A 6,989-nucleotide genomic window follows, 5' to 3' on the forward strand; every position below is an offset into this window, starting at 1 on the left:
TTTCCTTTCCCTCTTTTGCAAAAATGCAAATGGGAAGGGTTAGGTGCCTACCTCAGTATCTCCGTGGTACTATGCATATGGAGCCCTGTGTTCAGGTTCCCTAATGTATTTTAAACAAACAAACAAATAAATACACACAGAGAGAGACCTGCCAAAGAAATAAGTACATGGATTAAAAGGTGAATGTTAGGAACTTCCACCAAATCAGAGAGTCGTAGGGATGGGAGTCACACTGGAGCACACTAAATATGGGCTCTCCACCAGAGACAGCAAAGGGGAGAGAGAGAGCTAGCTGAGTTACAAGTGATTTAAGAAAGAAAAAAAAAGAATTTAAATAGTCATTCCATTAGGGTTACTTTATTCACGTGTCAACGGACAGGTGACTTCATTGCTTAAAGAATCGCAAGGGGCACTGTCCAGGATGAGAAAACAGGGAGGCCCATGCTGATATTGCTGTCTGGTTTCCCTGCTTCTTCACTGGCTGCTGTAGAGATTCATATCTAGGCTGACCTTTGTTGCTGGGCTTTTTCTCTGCAACTGAGCTGGGTCTCCACCCAGGCTTAGTCCTGCAACCTGCTTACCAAGGCTGCTTTCCCTAAGGGCCAGCAGGGGTGTGGGTGTCTCAGACCAAAGGGCAGCAGATGCCCATGTCAGTAAAAGCTCTGCCTGACTGGCTGCCCAGCCGAGAATGCAGGCCTGGCCTGAGAGCAGGAGCAGTGTGTGTGTGTGTGTGTGTGTGTGTGTGTGTTTATCTATGTCTGTTTCTATGTCCCTATATCTGTTTCTCCTTCTCTCTCTCTCTCTAGTCTGTCTGTCTCCCTATAGCTGTCTCCTTCTCTCTTCCTCACTCCTTCCTTGCCTCCCTTCCCCCACCTTGTGGTGTGTGTGTGTGTATGCGTGCGTGTGCGTGCGCACGTGCACGAGACAGACACACACACACACACACACACACACACACACACACAGATGTTTCTTGCCTAGATTTGATGTCAACTTGTGTGAGTTGGTTGGAATTCATTGAAAATGGCCAATAACCTTTCACATCTCTGTTTTCAGAAAATCGTTGAGGATGGACCGAGGTATTCTTATATTCTTTGGTTTCAGGGGGGAAAAGATTGTTTGAGTGTTTCTGATTTCTTTTGCTACTTCCTCCTATATCTCATTTACTCTGATTAAAGTTTAACACAGGGGTCCCTTCCTACCAGAATCCACAGTGCTCAGTTTATGTTGGCACATACCCTCTGCACATCATCCTGTACAGCATAAGTTTTGCCTTGATTATTTATATCACTAAATACAATGACAGGGTCATGCAAATAGCTACATTGTGTTATTTAGGGTCAGAAGCTCCATATTCAGCATGAAGCAATTATTTCAAAGGAATCTTTTCAAACTACAGATGATCAAATGTCCGGATGTTGAAGCAGAGGGGTCACTGCATTTCCTAATGGCAACTCAGCACTGGAGTTCCTGGACGCCTCGCCATATATGTGCACATCCATAATTATGCTTTTTCCATATACTGTTCTTATTCAGATCTCACATTCAGATGAGAACCCTCTCATATAGTGCCAGATAAGGACTGGGAGATGTTTCAGGTATATTAATGGGTTAAAATCATCAAAACGCCAGTGCTATTCCAGAGAAGGAGACAAGAATATGCTGGGAGCCAGGAGGTGGATTCTTTCCTTGTATTTGACATAGATCTTGGAGAAAGTCTGTGGTTTGGTACCTCATCCCCTTTCCCTGAAAATGTAGATACTGGATACTGGAATGGAAACGGTAAGGAGTATATATATATATATATATATATATATATATATATATGTGTGTGTGTGTGTGTGTGTGTGTGTGTGTGTGTGTGTCTCAATATGTATGGTTTACGCAAGTGTACGTCAACCCTCTCTGAGAAAGGAAAGCCCCACTCTCTTTTCCCAAACTTATTTCCTTTTCCAGTCACATGTGTGGAGTTTGCTTTGTGTGACGGGAGTGGCTGAAGTCCCGGTTCTTCAGCTTCTGTTCATCAGGACAGACATAGGTGACTGCCTTTTCCTCTTTGGTTCTACTGTGAGGAATGTGGAGATGGCCACAGTCCCCTGAGAGTGCCACCAAAAAAAAAAAAAAGCTTTGGAGCCCTTTCTATTTCAGTGGTTTGTTTGGCTCCATCTCAAGCCCAGATCACCTGGCTCTCACCCCTCCCCCACGGCAGTGATGGGATGTTACCACTAAACAAAAGCATCTGGGAAAACAGTGTCCCCAGCGCGGTGTGACGTCTTCCAGGCGGCCCTTTGATAGCTCCGGTGGTGTGTTCCTAATACAGTGTTGTTGGAAGCCCTTTCTGCTGACTCTTAACTTCAAGGACTTCACGGAATTCCTGGCACACTGAGCTGTTAACTCCTGAGCTTAGCGACTGTACAGAAACTCTATGTCGCTAGATGTGCATCTGAGTAGACACGGGTTTACACTAAAACCTAAACCTAAAGTAATTTAAAACCCAAACGGATCCTAAATCTGCTCTGGTAGAACTGAAATTAAATTCTGTATGAGTGTGTGTATGTGTGTGTGTGTTGTGTATATGGTGTATATGTAGTATAATGTGTGTTGTGTGTGTATATATTGTATGTATATGTTGTTTCTGTGTGTGGTGCATGAATATGAATGTGCAGGTATGCCCACCCATGTGTGCATATGAAGAGATCAGAACAGAACACCTCTTTGCCTTCAGCCTTATGGCCACGAGCCAGGATCTCTCTGAGAATAGGAAACTTGTCCTCTTTAGTATACTGGCAGCCAGTGAGCTCTTGGAGGGGGGAGGGGTCTCTCTTAGCTTTTCAGTGCTGGGTTCGCAAGCATCTGCAGCCATGCCTGGCTTTTGACATTGGTGCTGGAAATCAAACTCAGGTCCTCATGCATTGTAAGTGTGAAGTCCTAAGTCTGCATCCCCCAAAGCATGCATCTGTAATCCCATCATGCATGCCAGGCTAGCTGGACCACAGGCTTCTCGGGATTCTCCCGAGCCTGCTGCCCATCTCTTCATAGAAGCAGTGTGCTTACTGACTCGTGACCCTCAGGAGAGGTCCATTGATTTAAATGATAGTGTGCTTAAACATTGACCTCAAACATCTTAATACTGCATTGGAATTTTCCTTATCTTCAAATAAATAAATTTTTATTATCAATTAGCTTGATACATGTAATATTGGTGATAGATAAGAAAATAAGCTTCGCTCTTTCACACGGTCTATTTGTGATGTCTGTCAAAGAATGGATGGAGCTTACAAGTTAATTATCTTAAATCCTTACAGCGGGACTGGAGAGATGGCTCAGCAGTTAAGAGCATTGCCTGCTCTTCCAAAGGTCCTGAGTTCAATTTCCAGCCACCACATGGAGGCTCACAACCATCTGTAATGAGGTCTGGTGCCCTCTCTGGCCTGTAGGGATACAGCCAGGCAGAGTTCTATGTACATAATAAATAAATAAAAAATTTTAAAAAATCCTTAAAGCGTTTTCCCTATAAAGCAAAGGAACAATTAATATAAATTCAAAAATAAATACATTCAAAAGTTAAATAGCCCATTCTTGAATCCTCATTTTTCTGTCTTCAAATCCTCATGCGGATTACTCTGGTACTCACGTCTACTGATCCTCTTTCTTCCCTATCTGGCTTGGATTTCACAGCCCACGTCTAATCCACTCTTTTCTACAAGAAATCACCTTTCTTGCTTTACTCTATATGCCTGCTGAGACCACAAAGGCCAAATCAGATCTCTGTTCACTCTGTGATTGTCCTATGTGAATGATTATAGTTTCCGAAAGCACAGTTAGGCAGTATTGGTCTTTTAACATCACAGTGATGAGTCTCAAGTGACTCTGAATTCTGTTTTGACTCAAGACTTATGTATTAGCTGGGATTCTCTAGAGTAACAGAAGTTAGGGAGAGACTGGGGGCTGGGTATTTGTTAGAATGACTTACAGGCTGCAGTCCAGATAATCCAACAATGGCTGGTTGTGAACAGAAAGTCCAAGAAGCCAATAGTAGTTCAGTCCATGAGGCTGGCCATCTCTGTTGGTCTTCTGTATACACTGGAATCCTAAAGAAGTAGGCTCTTAAGCCAGTGAAAGAATGGACTGGTAGCGAATTGAGAGTAAGCAGGCAGAGAGCAAAAGCTTCCTTCTTCCACGTCCTCATGTAGGCGTCCAGATTAGAGCCGGGTCTTCCTAGCTCAAATGATCTGGATCAAAGGTGCATCTTCATACTTCAAGACCCGGATGAAAGGCATGCCTTCCTACCTCAGAGAATCACATTAGAAGCAGGTATTCCTATTTCAAATCAGGCAAAGATCCCTCACGGGTGTGCCCTCTAGTTTTGAGCTTTAGTTCATTTCAGATGTAGTCAAGTTGATAACCAGAATAGCCATCACATCTTATTTCCCAAGTCATTTCCTCTTCCATGTTCTTTGAAAAAATATCTCCTACTTTCATCTTTCTGCTCAGATCCTTAGCCTTTCTTTCCTTAGTCCCCCTCCTTCTGAAACGGAGAAGCAAGGACACAGAAACTTTATCAAGACCTCATCATTGTACATGCCATCACCTACTACCAGCTGGTGTCTGTGACTTTTTCCTGTCGTTAAGTTGCTTCTAGCCAAGCCCAGCTCCTCTGCCAGCCCATTCATTGGATACCACCCTTCTCATCCAATAGAAAAGTATGGTCACAATTTTTTGTGTTCCTTCTCTATGCCATTATTTCTTCCTGTTTGATTGGGTCATTTCCATCACTATGTAAGTATGTGGTTATGTCACCAGCTCCCTAAAGTTTTATCCTTCTTTGACTCATCACTTCCAACCAGCTCCTGTCTCATTTTCTTTCTCCTATATAGTGCCTTGCTGGTTCCACTATACTACTGGTTCCTCAATTGTTCTCTTAAGATCTTTTCACCAAGAGTTTACATCTACTGTTCCATGAACCTCACACCTCTCAAAGACCTCAAACTTGCCTGCTTTTAAGTCAAAGCCTGACTATTAAGAAGGCCTAATAATCATTCCTTCTTTTGTGTATGGAGTATTCCTTTTTCTTGGTATCTAAAACACAACTTCTCTGAGGTCCTTTCTGTTTGCTGTGTGTTCCTTTTCACTCTTTTATTGGTTCTCCATCAGCCGCTTGACTCCCAAGTGCTGGCATATTACATGAGCTGCCTTTGAATCTCTTTCCCCTCATCCCACAGATGCTTCATACAGACACGGTTGCTAGGCAATTGTCAAAACTGAATATTCTCCTTCACTAATGTATAATTGTGGCGTGGAAAAAAAAATCTAAGCTGAAGATGGTTTTGATTGCTAGTCTAATCTTTGACAATGGGATACAAGCCAAAGAAGACATGTACTCTTGGAATTCTTTCTGTTGGTCATTTTCTCTACACCAGCCCAAGCCTCTGTGGTGGTTTGAATGGGAATGCCCATCCCGTAAGCTCATATATTTTTGGCTTAGTCCCTAGCTGATGAACTATTTAGAGAAGATTAGAAAGTGTGGGCTTGTTGAAGCAGCAGTGGCCTTGTTGAAAAAAGTGTGTCACTGTGGGTAGGCTTTAAAGTTTCAAAAACCCATCTCAGGCCCAGTATCTCTCTATTTCTGCCTGCTGCCTGTGGGTCATGGATGCAAAGCTCTCAGCTACTCCTCTAGAGCCATGCCTGTTCACTTCCTGTTATGATGTTTGTGGACTAATCCTCTAAAACTATAAGCAAGCTCTCAATTAAATATTTTTGGTTGTTTTAATAAGCTTTGCCTTGGTCACGGTGTCTCTTCACAGCAGTAGAATAGTAATGAAGACAGCAGTTAGTAGTAACAGGAGCGGGGGACCACTGTGACAGGACCGACCTCACTACTCTTTGGTAGAATGTGGACTTTGGGACCTTGGATTAGGAAATAATTTGAACACTTAATTGGCCATTCGAGTAGGAGCTTGGAAGACAGCAGTGCTGAGGGTAATATAGACTATGTACATCCAGCTCAAGTGCTTTCGGTAGGACCCAGCCCAGACAAGCTCCACAGAGGCCTAAGTCTCAGTAGTTTACGCTAAGGCAATACCTGGTTGCAAGAAAGAGCACAAGCTGGGACAACCCAGCACCACCCAGGAACAGACCACCCAAAGGATATTCCTAACCTTCCAACCATTGTAGATAGGATCACCTGCCAGCACACACCCATCGCATTTCACCAGGAGATCCCTAGACAATGTCAGCCAATCAGGGGTCCTCAAATTTAGAAAACCCTTGCCAAACCTCTGCTATTATAAAACCCCACTCCAACTGAACTTGGGGCTCTCTGATAACACCAATATATTGGACACATGGAGAGTCTAAGTTTGAACTTGAATAAGAATATAGGCTCTTTGTTTTTACATACAGGACTGACTACTTGGTCTCCTAGTTAGTTTTGGGGGGACTCCATGATCTGGGCATAACACTTTCCAAAGGGAAAGAATATTATGATATATTGAAGAAGAATGTGGCTGTTTTTTGCCCTTTTCCTAAGAATTTGCTGGAGGATAAATTGAAGAGTCAGGGATCACTATCGTTGGCAGAGGAGATTTTAGGATAGCCCAGCATTCATTTACTCTTTTAGCTCACACCTAACTGACATTTTCTCCTAAGTCTTCCCTTTTACAATGAGTCTGGTAAAATGCACCTCACTGCACTGACATTTCCTGTTCAGTTGTCTATGTCCACTTCTTTACTGTAGAAACACGATCTCTCTTGGTCACCATTGTAACTCTATCCCTTGGCAGAACATCTACCATGTAGCCAACATGTAGATTTGGTTATTTCTGTTGTACTGATGAGTTCAACCCCAGGCTTCATTCACACAAGGCAAGGCCTTTATCATGTAGTTATACTCCAAACCTCTATAAATAGATACTAAATAAATTAATTCATTCATAAATCACTGAAGCTTTTTTAAGACAAGGGGCTGGAGAGATGGCTCAGTGGTTAAG

This window comes from Microtus oregoni, unplaced genomic scaffold, assembly GCF_018167655.1.
Source record: "Microtus oregoni isolate MIOR12 unplaced genomic scaffold, Mior012 000007F_ref0000211, whole genome shotgun sequence".
Taxonomy (NCBI): domain Eukaryota; kingdom Metazoa; phylum Chordata; class Mammalia; order Rodentia; family Cricetidae; genus Microtus; species Microtus oregoni.